Consider the following 18,759-nt stretch of genomic DNA (forward strand, 5'->3'; position numbering starts at 1 on the left):
GTTGCAACATAAAATCATCACGAAGAAACATAAAACGGAGCACTTTGTCTCAACACGAAAACCCGATCCAGGCCTAGCCCACGAAATAATTTGATTAACCACTCAATTAAGGTTAACAGTACTATACTTTTCACCGTAACTCGCGTGAATACGCACTTACTTCCTCGTCCCCAGTTAATAGAACGTTACTTAAAGACGTAATCAGAATACAACTTTAGAATATAAATTACGGGTTACAACTACAGGCAGAAACGCGAGTCTATGCGTACCTGTATCTCGTACTCAACTGAAGCTCCGATCGTTTCTAGGCCTTTCCAGAAGCGTAGGGCAAAGTACAAGGGTCGTCTTCATTGTCTCTACCGAGCGCTTCCTCTTGCTATTGTATTATGTAGGCTACATGTTTAAAACCAAATGTCCACTTCTTGACTTTATAATATTAACTAAATATCTTGAGGTGTAATATAAAATAAATAATAATCTTCCGATTTATAACAATATATATATATATCCGTTAGCACGATAACTTACGTTAAAATTATCTGATTTTCATTAAATTTGGAACAAACATGTAATTCTATATTTATTCAAACAATTTTGCTAAAAATCATGACCGGAATATGGGAACGGTTTTTTTGGGGTTGAGGAGTTTTGGTGGTAAAAATTGTATTTACATTGTATTTACACATTGTATTTATATATATCTTTTAACCATATATATCATTTTGACTAGTTATTGTTTGGCTTGAAACCTATCTTTATCTTATTTGCAAACCCGTCGCAGCTTCACTAACGAAAATTAAAATCAAAAAGTTAAGCGTTCAAACTGAGTCCCTACTCAGTTTGAACGCTTAACTTTTTGAATTTTTTTTAACTTTTTGATTAACTTTTTTTTTTATAAAAAAAAAACAAAAAGTAATAGTTTGACCCTTCAAACTATTACTTATTGTTTTTTTATTCATTTAATTATTAAACAAGTGTTATAAAGTAAAACACTTTTTCAAGTACAACTATAGTGGGAAAAATTTCATTTTATGTGTTTTAATAACCTCGTTTTAAGAATACCACAACATAGAGAATATATTTCTCAGTCCCTTGACATTTATAGTTGTCCCCCTATGGTTCTGTAGTTGTACCAATAATTATAATTGTATTATTGCAGCAAACGTTTACATTGTCCTCGTAGTAAGAGACAGAAGGGTAAATATCTCTGCTGCAGACACATCACTTGGTATGACATGGCGTGACATTCAAGTGATTGGTTGATTTAGAGCTCCTCACGCACTGTGTAATACAGCCTTCATAATGATAATAGTCTCTTCTGTAACTATCGTGACACTGTAGAAAATAGATTCCCTGCAGTAAATATACACAAACAAACGATTATGCAAAAACAAACGTTTTCTGTCTATTCAACATTACAAAATGGAATGGAATAGTATAATACGGAATATCTCGCGGGATAATAAGTCTCGGTTTCAAGTCCGACTTATCATCACAATACAACCGTATTGTCCCCCCCTGAATGATTGTAATCTAATGAATTGTATAGTGATTTATAATTACCAATATTACTACAATATAACTGCTACGCTCTATTGCTGTGAACTGACCCTGTATGAGGACATTATTACCTAATTTGAAGTGTGTGGTTTTCTTTCTTAAAAACTCATTGTATTGTGATAATTGGTCTGTATTTGTAGGTAAATGTTTAGGAAACTAGCATTACAGTTTGGCTAACTAAAACTAGCTAGCCGTTCAGCATTTTCCACCACCTCAAAAACATGATTTGACATTATGATGATAAGGTTGGACCTCGGAAGTCATTTCACTGAAGCAGTCATGGTATCATTACATAAATAAATACTGTTGTAAATGCAAAACGATACAAAAGTAAAAAAAAATAGTCGTTTCTTTTTTGAGATGAATAACAATCCCCATTCTAAAACCTCAGAACTATGATGGTTTGTAACATAAATTGGAATTTCCTGGTGGAAATTTTACCAATGGTACAATGGTACAATCATAGTCGTAGGTTATGTCTTTGCTGAATGCCAATCAAAATTGTTTCATTAGTTTTTGTGTGATGGATTAATAGACTGGCCAAAATGTATATACTTATTTAATACGGTAGCATTGATCATCATAGATCTAACTAGTACGAGTTTAAAACAAAATACATGTCTATAAAACAAACAAAAAATGTATACAAAAAAGTTTTGCTCATAAGCTTTAAACGAATTATCAATATAAATAATTGTTTTTCTGTTAAGTATTATTTTTTGTTTATTTTTTAGTTTTAATTCAACTAAAGTGGTTGAAAAGTCTGGTTAGCAATGTGCTGTAGCCATCTATACATCTGTTCGGATTGATAGCCCGTCGAGTGTAGTGATGTTGTAAAAATCATTTCAAACCTGAAGAATAGAACAAGTTATGATACATATAATGTGTCTAATTGTGTGGTGAAACTATCTAAATTGTAGAGGAAGTGAACGTATCTCTCATTTTGTGTTCAAGCGCCTCGCTTGAAAAAGGGATTTTTCAAGTAAATTGAAAATATCCAAGGTTGTGCCAATATTCAAGAAAGGTAATAACTACAACGTTAATGCATTCGGACCTATCCCTCTGGTACCTCTTTTTTTCTGAAGTATTTGAATTGTTAACATGACTATTTGACCTAATATACAATTTGGAATAAGTTAATATAGAGTAAACTAGCCGCTATATCCGTGCCTTGCAACGGGGTCAAGATGCAGAAGAGACAATTTTGGTTCCTTGAAAATAATGGCAAGCAGCTTGAGAACGCTTAAGAGAACAATTTTTATGTTCCCTAGATCTGCTGTATGTAGATAGGCTTTTATTAATTTACTATTAGTACTAACTGGTTACATAAACGTAACTGTAAAAAAATCCATACATTCCATGTATCACAGCTTTTTGTTTCTGTTTGGTACAAATTAGGTGTTGTAATAAATTTAAACAATTAATAAAGCTGCACCCTGTTGGTAAGCCTATTAACTGTTAAATTCTATTGAAAATCACAGAATCAAATTGTTTAGTTGAAACAACTGTTAAGATTCTTTAATTCCATGATTTATATACATAATAATAATAATATACATAATAATTTACGTAATCACAAGGTAAACAAGGAGAAACTCCAGAGCCCATGGGGCGGAGCCGTTTGCACGGATCATGAAATTGATGTTGTATAAACCTATTCAATGAATATCTATACGTATGTACCAAGTTTCGTAGCCATCGGTCTAGTGGTGTCTGAGATTATCACTGCCAAATATACAAACATACAAACATCCAATGATACGACAGTATATAAACGACTAAAATCAAAAATGCATGGTTAAATATTGATAGAACACAACTACTAGAGTATAAGTTTAAAAACGAGCAAGTTGGGCTCTTTACATCGACTTTAAGAACATCAGATTTGATATAGCACTACTAAAATGCTCATTAACTTAAAAAAGTATGGCTAGGTAACCATCTGCACAAAAGTGGTCTCAAACTAAATATGTACAACATGTCGAGGAGTACAATTTGGTTCGTTTAAACACTTTTATACCAATGAATTTATAACTGAAGTCCCAACTCCATTTATTAAAAGGGTAAAGCCCTTGGAAGCGCAACATCAATGGTGGGATACAGGCGCAATACTGCTGAGGTGGAGAACCAACAATAACAACACAAGAGCTGGATGGACACAAATATATAATGTATTTAACAAATATATATATTTATAACAAAGTAACAAGCATTCTTCTTTTAATATAATATATTTAACAAGATATGCCCTAGCCAAAAGAATAACCTACCTTTTAAACTAATTAAAACTAGTGTACCTGTTGCTTGAATTCGAGCAATTGCGAAGCATTACAGGCGACTCAACAATTATGGAAATACTCACGATCTACACAACAGTTAGCCCTAGCAGTGGCCAATGTTAGAAGTGGGGAATGGCCAACCCATTTTGGCGATTTTGCAGACCTTTTTTTGAAAATTCGTAAAAATTCAACCGTACAAGTAAACCTAGCCAACCTCATATTCATTTTGTTCGGAAAGAACAGGAGAATCTAGAAATAGTAATATCATAATGATTTAGACAGTGTATTTTATCGGTAAAGTGAAAAAAATAAAAAAAAATAAATTTTTTTTTTTGAAATTTCAAAAGCGGCCTTGGTATTTTTTTTCTACGGATTTTTTTATGGGAAATTCATTATATACATTTTGTAGACAATCTAATTCCCTACATAGAAATATATAACATGTTAGGAAAATATTTTTTTTTTATAAGTTTTTGGGGCGAAATATAAATGACAAACGGAGAACCGAAAAAATTGAAAACCGTACAGTGTTAGTTTATGTTGTAAAAAGTTCTATAATATATGTGTATACTAATAATGATATATACATGTTTGTAAAGCTAATGAAGTAAGGAATCAAAAAAAGTCATAAGGTTTATGGTAAAAATAACTTTTTACCTATAAACATACGTATATAAAATAATGTTTTTATATTTTAGCGATTTCTCGAGAAAAAAAATTCACAGTACTTAGTATACAACTTTTGTACCAAATTTTTTTACTTCAAACCAACATAATAATCTTGTAGTGTATTCAATTACCTACATAAAAATGTATAACATGTTAGAAATATTTTTTTGTAGGTACGTAATAAGGACATAATAATACAATAACCGCAAAACCGCAAATAGGTGTAAACTATAGCCTACAGTGTTTGCTTGTGTTGTGAAACATTATGTAGGCTGATGATATGTAGCCTACATATTTGTAAAGCTAATGAAATAAGGAATCCAAAAAAGTCATAAGTATGATGGTAAAAAGTTATTTTCACCTATGATTAGGCTATGTATTAATTTGAGAACGTTTTGAATTTTTTGCGCATTTCGAGAAAATGGAGTGTACAGTATTTAGTAGCCTAGCCTATATAATTTTTATACCAAATTGTTTACACCCAAACCAATATAAACATGTTGTAGTGTATTTATTTACCTTTATAAAAATGTATAACACCTTGGGTATATCATTATATAGGTACAACAATCTCTGAATGTCAAAAATGTCATTATAGGACATGATGCTAACAAAATACAGTAGTAGGCCTGTTTAGCATAGGCTATAACTTTTTTACAAACTTTTTTACCCCCAACCAAACCATTATAAACATGTTGTAGTGTATTCATTTACCTTTATAAAAATGTATAACACCTTGGGTATATCATTATATAGGTACAACAATCTCTGAATGTCAGAATCGTCATTTTAGGACATGATGCTAACAAAATACAACCTTTTCCTTTTATGAACACTATTTCACACAATTCAGTAATATTTATGCATGAAGATTACTGTTATACACACACACAACACTTCACTAACACTAACACTACGAACTAATAACATATTTAGTAATAAATCGCGGATCGGCAACAACACAAACAAACAATGGCAATACAAGACAGCTGACAGACTGTAGCAGTAATGACTCACTTCGTCGTCTACATGCGAGAATACAGAAATAACCCTTAGTGCAGGGCTGCCACTCTCTGAATCTAAATTTCTTCCTCTTCAAAATGATATACTATATGACTAGGTAATAATAACTTTCACTGTATATAATTCGTATTTTCCATACTGTCACCAGACGACTGTTGGCCATTCGTTAGAAATTTCAAAAACAGCTGTTTTCATAAAATCGTACCGATTGTGCAATCAATATTTAGTTATAAATATCACTATCACAATGAAGATAAAATCAATGGCTATCCCGTGGTACCACCCGCAACATCCCAAGACGAAAATTACCCGAGCAGGGTAATGCCAAACAAGACGTGTTTTGCCAGTTCCCAAGTGTCGGCTGCAAATGTCGTACCGCGCCAAAATTTCATTTGATTTCTAATCGTCGTGACATTGTTATATACCTGCTACAGGGTTTGTTTATGTAATAAAATGAAAGTTCAGAATGTGATCTTTCGAATGGTATATATATTATTCTAATCTGAGTTGATTGTAAGTGTTTTTTTTACCGTTAAAAAAATTTCGGCCCATACCGTAACCAGACGACTCTGGCCATTCTAAGCATCAACGTCATACCGTAACCAGACGACGGTTGGCCACATATAATCAAAATCTTTTGTAAATATCTTATCTCTTTTCGTAAAAGTTAATCTTGTTTTTTGAGCGTTTTTAGTGTGAAAAAAAACATTATTTCTATTTCTTCTACTTGGTTGTGCTCTATGACTTTTTCTATGTTTCCATTGTTTGCAAATCGGTTATTTCAATGATTGCTCAAGAAATGTAGCACAGTGTTAATTGAGTTTAATTTTTAGCCTATATCAAATTGTCCAGGATTTCTCGCTCTTTTCCATTGTAATAATTACACCAACCAAAGTTTCGTCTACAGATGCAATATGCCAAAGAATATCACCTACGTACAATCTCCAAGAAGTGGTAAAAAGGCAGAAACCAACCCATACAATAGATATAAGTTAACTCCATAAGAAATAATTTCAAAATCTACTGTGATATTAGGATTTTCCACTGATTTGGTAATAGAACATTGTATTGCAAAACATGACACGATGCAGAAGAAAATCAATTTTAAAATCAGAAAAATCCATTGCAAATACTGTACTTCATTTTGAAAAATTCAATAAATCACAATTTAAATTAGGTAGTGTAGAATTATGCATATGGTCGTAATATAAACAAATCTGAAGAGGCAACTTTAAAGGCTTCTGGGGCAGAGCCCCAAGGGAATTGACCTCTTTCCTCTTTTGATGGCTCATCTACAGACCAAGACCTTTCTTTAGACACCTCTACCGAGTTTCTACGCCCAGCCGTTCTCTCAAAATAGCTGTGACAAAGAAAAACAGTTTCAAATTAATATATAGATTTCTCTAAAAACATAAAATATTTAATTTAAAATTTGAAATTTTTATTAATTTAATTAGGCCTAAAGTTGACATTGAGCAAAAATATTTAATCAACAAATAAAAAAAAACAAGATAAGTTAGGTTAGGCCTCCTTGTAAAACATCTTTAAAATATTGAAAGCCAATACACAGAAATAAATAATTTTCATTTACAAACATGAATTACAATTACCACAGATTATTAACAAATGTATTTGCCTCACACTTACACTAAGCAGTTTATCACAACTGGCCAAAAATGAATAATTTACCCTCACTCAAGGGGTGTTACGCAGAATTAAAATGGAATTAAATTGCTGATGGCCGAGTGCATGATGGCCGTTCCCCAGCAACGGCAGCACGGTGTTGGTGGGCAGATTTTCACATCCCTGTTAGCAGGTCATGACGTAATCGTTGATTCGATCGATTCGGGAAGTCGATGTTGTTTTCCAGCATAGTTACTTCGATAGTTCATAATTATAATCGTTTATCGTTTATATGAATCTGTCTGATAGTCAAGGTGTAGAACAACCTTTTAAACTTATGGAACGGTCTCCAATACCGCTAATATGTAAATCTAATTGTATTAACGGTAATAAGGAGCTTATAACCACGGTTGTAGTTGACCGTGGCTTAAGTGACTATAAAAAATACAAGATTAGACTTTATTTCACAGAGTTTTTTTTACAGTTTAGGCCTATTCAAGCTATACAAATTTATTTAAGTTAGTTCTCATTGTTTACCACTAGTAGAGTATTTTATATAGATATTTTAAGTTTGGCCTCTTAAGCTTTATAAATCTAGTAAAATTAGGTAGGACTTTTAAAAACTATTTCCTGTTAACTGATTATTAAATCGGACATTTGGTAATTTAGACGTAGGATAAAAATTACACAGCAGTCATAAAATCAAAATTAACTTTTTGTCATAATCTGCTTCGAATAGGCAGCAACCCCATTGAAAGTTGGTTGACGTTTTTTAACGTGTTGTCTGTCAGTCACACGTTTTTCAGTAGAGTTTCTCTATATACCTGACCTAACGTTTTGAAAGTATGGATTCATTTGTCGAAATAGGTTGGATAACTCTTGTGGCTATACGATTTGAATAGCAATTTTCGTTTTCTCTTTTTGAACAGCGTATATTATTTGCCTTTCCTAAATCATAAAAATTAACTTGACTGTAACAACTCGATCGTTGAATACATAAACACTAATTGCTTTAAATCACTAAACACTCTTTCTCTTTTATACAAACTGAACATCTAAAAGATTTATATCTTCAATAATGAAATTCTAAGATACCATAAGCAAACATTGAAACCACAGTGATATAGATCGGTTTTTACTAAAAAAGAAATATCTATCTGGCCCAAAAAGTAAAATCGTTTTCTTTGGTTATTTAAAAATGCGGTATTACAAACTTCGTTTTAAAATGTTCTAGTATACTATCCGTCGCAATAGAATGACTTACTAGGTTTACTGTAAGATGACTGTACTTAAAAACTAGGTTTATATGGCAGCTAAAAATAATTTTTATTTCAGGTAAGTATCATATCCGTGACTTGTAAGGACCCTTATTTGTAGGTTAGGTATGCGTATTTAAAACTAACCATATGGCCATGGATAATGATGTGATCTGGTTTTCGTGCCTTGGAATTGCTTGTTTAGGTCAAGTAGACTCAGTGGTGTATGTATGAGGTGAACCTTATCCTTAACATCATTAGAACATCCTTGACACCGGCAAACATTGACTGCATCTATGAATAAAATATATTATTCTGTCTCTAGTTTGCATTTCTCCTGAAGGCTTTTGTCAAATTCAGCAAAACAATAAATAAATACGTATAGTACGATTTAAAATAAAACCTATATTAAAAACAAAAACTCAGTGAGAAAAATTAAATTTGGGGGTTTTTAATATATACTGTAGAATTAATTAGGAATCTACTATTTTATTTATGGAAATTTTCACTCCACAACAATTTGTTCCCCTTACAATTCTTTGATTGTGTATGTGCAATTTCTTGCATACACAAGACAATACAAGACAACTTTTGTTTTCTTACTGTTAATGTAAGTTTTAATTTTAATATGAGATAAGTGTAATAAGATCTTACTTTAGTTGGAGATGGGCGTCTTCAAAATGTATCTCTGCAATGAGATTTAGTAACTAGCCATACAGACTTTTGCGTGTAATTACATTGATTTGATATAATATCACAAATGTGTAAATACTTGCATTGATTGTATTTTATGCGTGTTGTAGCTTCTGTAAAAAATAGCCTTGCCTTCGCCAACAGGTTAAGTAAGAGACTTTTAACTCACACTGTTTCCATATGTTTAATTTGACTTAACTATAAGGGTTAACAGTAGTTGTCTTTTACTTATAGCTATAGCATAGCTATGTGTATATAGCTATTATAATAAGATGGTATAAGTATGTACTTATAGCCATAACATATTGTCCAACACTTTAAACCCCATGCTGATAAAATAACATATTCAGTAAAAACCCGAAAATATCCTCTTTAATAAAAATGTTATACTGAGCTATCTGGTTAATGAAAATATGGCAATTATATATTAATTTTATTAGTAAGTTTGTCTAGTAAAAAAATCCATAATGAAACAGACACATGTACTTTACCTAGAAATTGTAACAGTACTTCAATAGGTAAACTTATATATCTTCTACTTATATATATAATTAGTTTTAACAATCTTTGTACAACTATATCTAGAGTTCTACTGAACCGATTTATTAATGAAGGAGTCGTTCAAAATCTTCATCCTTTTATATTTGCAAACAATTATAAAGGTCTATATTTGTTATGATATATTGCGAAAATAAAAAAAACTTGTTTTCCATAAGAAATACATTGAAACGGGGGTTTTCATATTTTATATTTTGGTAACACCTTTGGTAAACACCGTTTGGTAACACCTGATTATTTGAGTATTTTCAAGAAATGAATGGTATCAATTTGTAGCAAATGTTATTCTCTTATATCACCTATTATATCTCTTATATCGTCAGAATATTACCTTCCAATTTCATCGATTTCCTTACAATTAAAAAGCTATGTACGAAAAAGCTAAGCAGCCTCAGAATATATTACAGTGAAAAATTCTAAGTTAGTGATATTTTTGTTAAACTTTGTACAACTAAATCTAGACTTCTACGGTATCGATTTTGTTAAGTAATGGGCCAAAGCCCAACTCATGTAAATTTGCAAATAGTTATAAATATGTGATATTATTAAATACTAGCTGGCCCGACAAACGTTGTCCTGTCTGTACTAATGTGGTTTTATGTCAAGTGCTCGTTCATTTTGAAGATGAGCTCGTTCGCATCGCTCAATCACGTCCTGGTTGAAGTTCGTTCGCTACGTTTACTCATCTTTTGGTTGGAGCTCGTTCGTGAATTGCGCTCACTTACCTTCATATTTGCTCGTTCGCTTCGCTCACTAGCCTCCATAAAGTTGTAAAAATGGGGTCCATAAAGTTGCCCCCCCCCATTTAAGCACTAACGTCAAAAATTGTACCAATGGTTAGTGCTAAGTTAGTGCTGGTTAGTGCTGAAATCCCCAACATTAGTGCTCTTATGGTTCAATTGTTATTATTAAAAAACTGTGGGTAGGGCCAACTTTATATAAAGTTAGCCCCCTCCCCCCAAGTATAAAAAATTGAGCTCTAATTTCAAAAATGGTACCAATCGTTAGTGCTACGTTAGTGCTGGCTAGTGCTGACGTCCCCAGCGTTAGTGCTCTATTGTTTCAAGTGTTGTTATTACAAAACTGTGGGTGGGACCAACTTCATATAAAGTTAGCCCCCCCCCCCCAGTACAAAAAATCGAGCACTAACGTCAAAAATGGTACCAATCGTTAGTGCTACGTTAGTGGTGGCTAGTGCTGACGTCCCCAGCGTTAGTGCTCTATTGTTTCAAGTGTTGTTATTACAAAACTGTGGGTGGGACCAACTTCATATAAAGTTAGCCCCCCCCCCCCCAGTACGAAAAAATTGAGCACCAACGTCAAAAATCATACCAACCATTAGTGCTACGTTGGTGCTGGTTAGTGTTGAAATCCCCGTTTATAGTGCTCTTTTGGTTCAAATGTTATTATTAAAAACTGTGAGGAGGGCCAACTTTATACTGTATAAAGTTAGCCCCCCCCAGTACAAAAAATGGACCAGTAACGTCAAAAGTGGTTCAAATCGTTAGTGCTGGTTAGTGCTGAAATCCCTATGGTTAGTGTTCTATTGGTTTAAGTCTTATTATTAAAAAAAAAACTGTTGGGTGGGCCAATTTACGAAAAAGGTTGCCCCCCTCCAGTACAAAAACTTGCCCACTAACGTCAAAAATGGTACCAATCGTTAGTGCTACGTTAGTGCCGGGTAGTTTAAAAAAAATTGATTATTTTCAAAGATAATATATTATTGTTAACTATATAAACCAATTCTTGGTTTCGTTTGCAAATGGTATTTATATATACATATATATTTGTATGTTCAGTGTGCATGTATAGGCCTACGCTATGTATGTTATATGTGTATATGCGTAATTGTGTATAGGTAAGGTTAGGCAATAGCTTAGGAAATTATCTGTACTGTAGTAGAATAAAAGACATTGATCGCCCTGTTTGCCTGATATAAAATTTAGGACAATCTTTGCAATTGATTTGGTATATTCCTGATTTTTAATATTTATTCATTGGTTGCCGATTATTGTTGAACATTTGTTGTATTAATCTGAAGGAGTTATTTCTTGTTCTATTACTAATTTTGAATTTTTGACTTGTCAAATCTTTTTCTTAATGGTTTATCAATCGAGCTACTGAATGGGAGACATAGAAAGTCTTTTTTTCTGTTCTTCTTCATTGTTGAGTTTTTGTTTTTTGATTTTGTAGATATTCTTGTTTAATAAATTAGGGTTATAGCCATTGGCTTTTGCTATGTTTTCTATGATTGATTCTTCGGTTTCATAGTCTTGTTTAGTCATTGGAATTTGGAGCATTCTGTGTATCAGTGAATCAAAACTTGCCACAAAATTAATAAATAAAACAATTGGCATAACGATATTCTTAATGATATAACTTTCCAAGAAAAGATAGATTTAGTAAAATTTAAACATGCATTTATTTTCTTTGTTTACATATTAGATTTAAAAACATTGTAAAAGACTGTGACCATGACCTTAGTGTTGAAATGCATAAGTCATTAAACACATTTTAAGAAAGGTACTATGGTGTATTATTTATTAATTTATATATGTGTCCGTTAGCGCGATAACTCAAGCAAAAATCATCCAATTTTGATAAAATTTGTTACAAACGTGTAAACCTACGTTTATTCGAACGAGTTCGCGAACCAGCATGATCGGACTATGGGAACAGGGGTTTATAGGGGGTTCTATGGGGTAAAAATTGGGTTTTCCTATTTTTGACCCTAAAAACTTAAAATTTAGCAATTTCTTTCCAAACCATTTTGTAGAGAAAAAAAATTATTTAGTATATTGAAGCGTTGTTATGCGCCTAATGGTTACGGAGAAAAAAAATTTAAATTTCAAATTTCCATGTTATTCTTATGGAGAATAAGTAAACTGTTGTAGTTTGCTTGTTTATTGTGAACATATTTTGATAAAATTTGGAAAATGCATTCATTTCATACTAAACAATTAACATTAAATAAAACACATTTCTTACCCTCCCTGTTACAGCAAACCTAAGTACTCGTTAAACTCATGTTATTTAAATAGGGAATAAATGTGACATTTTTAAGGAGATATTTTAGTTTAAATCCAATCATGGAAATGGAAATTCGCTGAGTCTGCAGGTTTGCTGCGGCGGGGGTATTATTAAGTATTTTCAAGAAATACATAGTAGAAATTTTTAGGAAATTTTTTTCTCTTAAAAAATATCACATCCACTTTGCTCCATATTTCGACGGTTTAAGGGATATTCCTATAGTTTAATTAATGCCAAATAAGCTAAAGCAACCTCCAAATTTATAGTGGTGAGAAAATACTGAATTAGAGATATTTTTGTTAAACTTTGTACAACTAAATCTACAGTTAAACTAGGTGAAATTGGTAATGGGTTGGTGAAAAGCATAAATCGTGTATATTTCCAAATAATTATAAATAATTATAAACCGTTTTAAAGTTTCTATTACCATGTTTCTAATCGTAGCCACCTTTAGGCTGCCTTTCTTGAGTATTTTAAATAAATTCATTGTATTAAATTTGTAGGAGATTTTGTTCTCTTTCTGAATATCACTTTCCACTTTGGTCGAATTCCTCACCATTTAAAGTTATTTGCAAAAAGTCTAAGTAACCTCCGAATTTACTGTTGTTGGAAAATATTGAATCATAGATATTTTTGGTAAACTTTGTAGACTTAAATCAAATTCTACACGATTTTAACCAGGAATGGTAACTTGAAAGATGTTATTAATATACTGTTATTTAATAACATCAGTCAAGTCTATCAAATCAATACACATTAACTTACTGCCATAAATCTTTAAAAACAATTAAAATTTTCATTATTATCTGCAAATAGGTCATGTAGATTTTCAAATATTTATGACAGTTAGAGTTTTTAAGATTTATAGCAGTAACGGGTTTACCGGTATGCATAATCTAATCATATGAAAAAATTTAATAATTTAACAGCAGATTTTTGTATTGCTATTTTAAGAATTTTTCTTTGTTTGCATGTTGTTGTTCACAATTTGCATTTGTGGTTAAAGTGTGTTCCTTATATTATGTGTGTGTTTCTAAAGTCATGTGCTTAATCTGTAGGCAACCATTCATATTAGTGAGCATGGATTTCATAACTGCTATTTTGCAAGTGACCGATACATTTATTAACCACAACGAGCCCTTACATACTGTTGCTATAAATAAAATAATATAATTTCGGTACTGATGGGATTCTTTAAAACAGGGTTTTTACAATACCTAGTAATAAATGCCTAAACAGTTTTCTTAAAGATAATTAATTATCAGCCTTACAACAATGAATCGATGTTAGGTCAATTTTAATACCTCATTGTCGTATATCAATAAAAAAGACATGTCAAAACTAACAATATCGGCAAAAAAATGTCTTGCAATCGGATGAAATAATCATTACAAAGTGATTGGAGATTCCAATGTCGGCAAAAAAATGTCTTGCAATCGGATGAAATAATCATTACAAAGTGATTGGAGATTCCAAAATTGTTTAATGCTGACACAAATCGGAGAGAGCACAATCTTTGTAAGTACTGTGTCCGAATGGTAATGGTATATTTCGCCTATTGGGTCTGATGATGATAGGAGTGTCCAATCGAAATCGATCACCACTTACCATCTTTTTTGTATATTAAGCGTCTTGTGAGTAACAGTATAAGCGTAAATATATGTTTTAAGTGTTATAAGACGTTTCTTTTATTTACTTTCCGTAGTACATTTTATAGTTTTTTTATTTAGAAATGTTACAGTTGACCTTAGGCATCGAAGCAGGAAAAAATATTCACCGATGTATTGCTCCAAATGTAATGGAATAATAATAATAGTGGAGTTGAACAGTCAATTATTGGCAGTCTGTATAATCAATTTATATTCCTATGAGTATATTTCTTATTACTGTTTCGACAGTGGATAAATATTTACCAATCGTTAGGAATAGATTGATGATTACATTGATGATTGATGATTGACCTGATAAAAAGAAAAGTTTTTATAATATGTAGGAATGTGAATTCTCGCACTGTTGTAAAATTAACATATATTTAACAGTAGACCATCGATCTCTATAATAGAGATCGATGCAGTAGACTAAAGCAGTGAATTTATTTAGTAAACTATAATATCAACCAAAGTTTTGGGCGAAAAACAATAACATCCATTAAGTGCCAATGGTGTAGTGGAACAGTTAAATATTTGTGTAATGAATACATTTTTTTGTTCCCATGAATTTTTATGTCGGATGATTTTAATAGTGACTCATCATAAGTTAGAAATAGAATGTTAATTTGAGGATTAATAACTATTTTCACTTTTTTTAAGATGGCAAATGTTATCAGTAGTTTATTTGTATAGAAGCAAAATAGTATATTTAGTGTTTTCCATATAATACATTTGACCATATCGATGAAATTGATCCAGCAGATGTTTCATGAGCAGACGCTTAAGGACAAAACGGGCATATGTGACTCCAGCTGACCAAGCTACTTAGTGGTGACGTCATCGACTGACTCTAGCTACGTTTGCTATTTTTCTAGCATGATACATGAATGAAACCTCATGTTTGGTACAACTACAAGTAAATCATAAGTTGTATTGAGAATGACTTTTTTCAAAGCGTTTTCAATAACAAACTCCATTTAAGTAAAATAAAAAACAATAATAAGAAGCTAAAACTAAATTACAAGAATCGTGTTAATAAAATGATAACTATGGCATTATGGTACAAAATGCTACGCTATTATACAATATTGTTTAGGTCTATTGTCAATAATCTACAAGTTTAACGTATAATACATTCATTACATATGCCACAAAATAATAAGGTATTCAGTCAAGAGTGTTCATTCGCTGGTTTAGATTCTGAAAGATTGGTCTTTTATGAGGTACACAGTCAATCCACATCTACCAGTATCAGAACACTTCAGTATCAACGTGGAATGGCAAATAATAAAAATTAAATCACAAAAAAAGACTTGGGCGGGTGGCATTGTCCTGTAATCTAGCTACTAGGAGGTCACGAATTGTGGATCTATAGGCATGCACTGTGAATTCGATACTCCCTGGTTTGGGTTAATGTACGCACTAATGAGTACTACAACTATCCGCTGTACTATCCTGATAATTAGACCAATTCATTAATAAGGAAACATTTGGTTCGGATTCCACTATAAACCTACATTCGTATGGTTGCCATTTCAGAATTAGGTATTTAAGTATTAAATCATATTTAAGAGAACTAGTGAATACTTGGTCTTCAAAATTGATGCGTATCATAGTTGGTTATTCAACGTATAGATGTATTAATTCTTTAATATATTCAAAATACAGATGTGTTATTGCATTTAGGCCGTTTCAGGGATTACTCAATCTTCGGTTGCATAGTGGTACACAAAACTAAATTATTAAGAAATTTCGCGTGCAGTGTAAATCCAACCATTGCAGAGGACAGTAAGTAATATATCCATACAAAACTATTTTTTTATTCATCCATTTTAATTATTGACAGCATAGCTTTGCGTGTATTTATTCAGGGACTTTTTGAACCATTACTAAATTTACAGAAAAGATATTGTGTTTAAGTTAAATGATTCAGTATAAATATGCCAATTTATACTACGACTTAAATCTTAATACTAAACAACGTATTATTCTATCTGTACAAGTTATCTAAACTGCACTGCAGTGTAAAATCTGAAAGTCAATCAGTGGTGACTCTGATTAGAGGATGAATTAAAGATAAACCCCGCCCAAGCCGCTTCGTACGCTTGAAATACGCATATCTAGTCAGATGCGGTAGTAGAACTAATCCATCGTTTTATTCAACAGATTCAACCTGGTAGAAGAAAAAAAGATTATAAAGAGATCATTCTGTATGATTGGCATTGCTGAAAACACTTTAAGTAATGCCTTTTGAATTTACCCTTTATCAGAAAATGGCAACGAATCGTCAATGTGCACATGTATGCACGATAGTAGATTATAATTATAGCATAATTATAATTACAGATCATATTTACAAGCCTAGCTTATTTTGTTAGTACTATTTATTTCTAAAATAATATTACCATAGGCCAGCGGATCGGATTAACTAGATCCCTGGTGAATGTTCACTATGTGCATAATAATCAATGTAAGTACGTACTTCGTAATAATGCGAAATCAAACTAAAATACACATTATAATCATAAATACAATTCTTTATATTTCGTTACATTCCTTATATTCCATCTGATTACATTTTTTTATGTAAGAATCTTTAAATATCAAACTTGTATGTTAATAAATAATTGAAAAATGCCATTAACGCACTTTAAATTAGACAATGTTTCTGCTTTGATCCGTTTTACCTTTAAACTATTGTGGTACTAAACAAAGAATTATATTTTATTATTAAATGATTATGACGTAGTAACATTATATCTGTAGAATACCAAATCTCCATCAGCTGGTAATGTATAACTACACGTTTATAGCCTCTCTGAGTCAAGGCCGTGGCTTTGGTGTGTGGCAACGAGGCAACGACATTTCAATAACAGAAATTACAAAAGTGTAAGCATTAACATTTTCTATACTGTCCATTATAAGTGAGTGCAATAGCCTTTTCAGTTTGGTATGACAGCGGTATTGACACATTTGTCTCACCGCGGCCTTGTATTAGAGGAGGCATACGTTTAATAAATTAACATAATAACTATCGAAAATTGGGAAATCAAGCTTTATCTTATCCCCAATATCAACAAGCTGTATTATATGCTCGGTGGAATTATATTTTTAGAAGATCTTAGTCTATGAAATACATTAAACAATTTGAATGTGGTATCTTTTACGAAGCGGAACTAATACCTTACACAGAATTTGTTTTTTAATGTTATTCCTCTAATGTATGTTCTATTTTTAACTTATGGCATACGTGAATTACCTACGAGGCGTTTATTAGATTATATCACAAAACACAAATAATAAATGAAATGTCATAAAAACCCCATTTCAAAGATAAAACATAATAGCGTCTTAGTTGATTATGCAAAACGTAATGTCATTAAACAAATTACAGTATGAGGGTAAAACTGTGATTTTATTCGAACGCTTTTGTATATATTTTTGAGGTTTATATGATGAAAAAATAACATTTGCTTACAGACGCCATTTGGTTCTTATTAGATCTAAATATATATAACGGGTGTCCCAGTAAGAACGCCGGATTTCAGGAAACGGTACGGAAGCTGCGCGCTGTTTTCGGCCGGGACAATGCACCAAATGAGTCATCTGTCCGAAGAAATTGGCTCAGTTTTGGATTTTGAAAGACTAATGTGCAGCCAGGCAGGTCGCTCCCTTGAATATTTAGAGGCTGTACATGATAGTGTAGAGGACAACGCAAGAACATCGATTCGTCGGCGTAGTCAGCAGTTAGAGCACAGCACCTCGGAGCACAGTACGAAGCATTTTGGTAAAAGACCTTCACATCTTCCCTAAAAAATTCAACTAACACAAGAAATCATGCCAAGAGATCCCGTAAACGGCTTGAATTTGTACACTGGGTAGTTAGAAATCCAGGTGAAAATGACAATTTTTCAAAAACTTAGCTGTTCAGCAATGTAGCACACTTTCATCTAAGCGGTTGTGTAAATAAGCACAATTGGGGAATTTAAAATCCTTAAATCATCGCAGAAAACCCATTGTATCCTCCGCGTGTTACGGGTTTTTGTCGGTTTTGGGCAAATGGATTTATTGGTCCATACTTTTTTTCAAAACGAGGATGAAAACGCTTTGACTGTAAATGGTGAACGTTAACAGAGAATTTATACGAGAATTTCTATTGCCCGAGCTTGAGGAGATGGACCTGAAAAACATTTGGTTTCAACAGGACGGCGCAACTTGCCATACTACTCGAGATTCAATTAATTTGCTGCACGAGCGATTCCCAGGACGTGTAATTTCAAAACATAGTGGGATTTCAGAACTGGCCAGCAAGATCGTGCGACCATGGAAATACTTTCTTTGGGGATATTTAAAGTCGATTGTTTAAACCAATAATCCCTAAACAATCCAAGACCTGAAGGAAGAAATTATTCGTGCCAT

Source organism: Macrosteles quadrilineatus, unplaced genomic scaffold (assembly GCF_028750875.1).
Source record: "Macrosteles quadrilineatus isolate MER2022 unplaced genomic scaffold, UCM_ALF_1.0 Scaffold_1__1_contigs__length_201487025, whole genome shotgun sequence".
NCBI lineage: Eukaryota > Metazoa > Arthropoda > Insecta > Hemiptera > Cicadellidae > Macrosteles > Macrosteles quadrilineatus.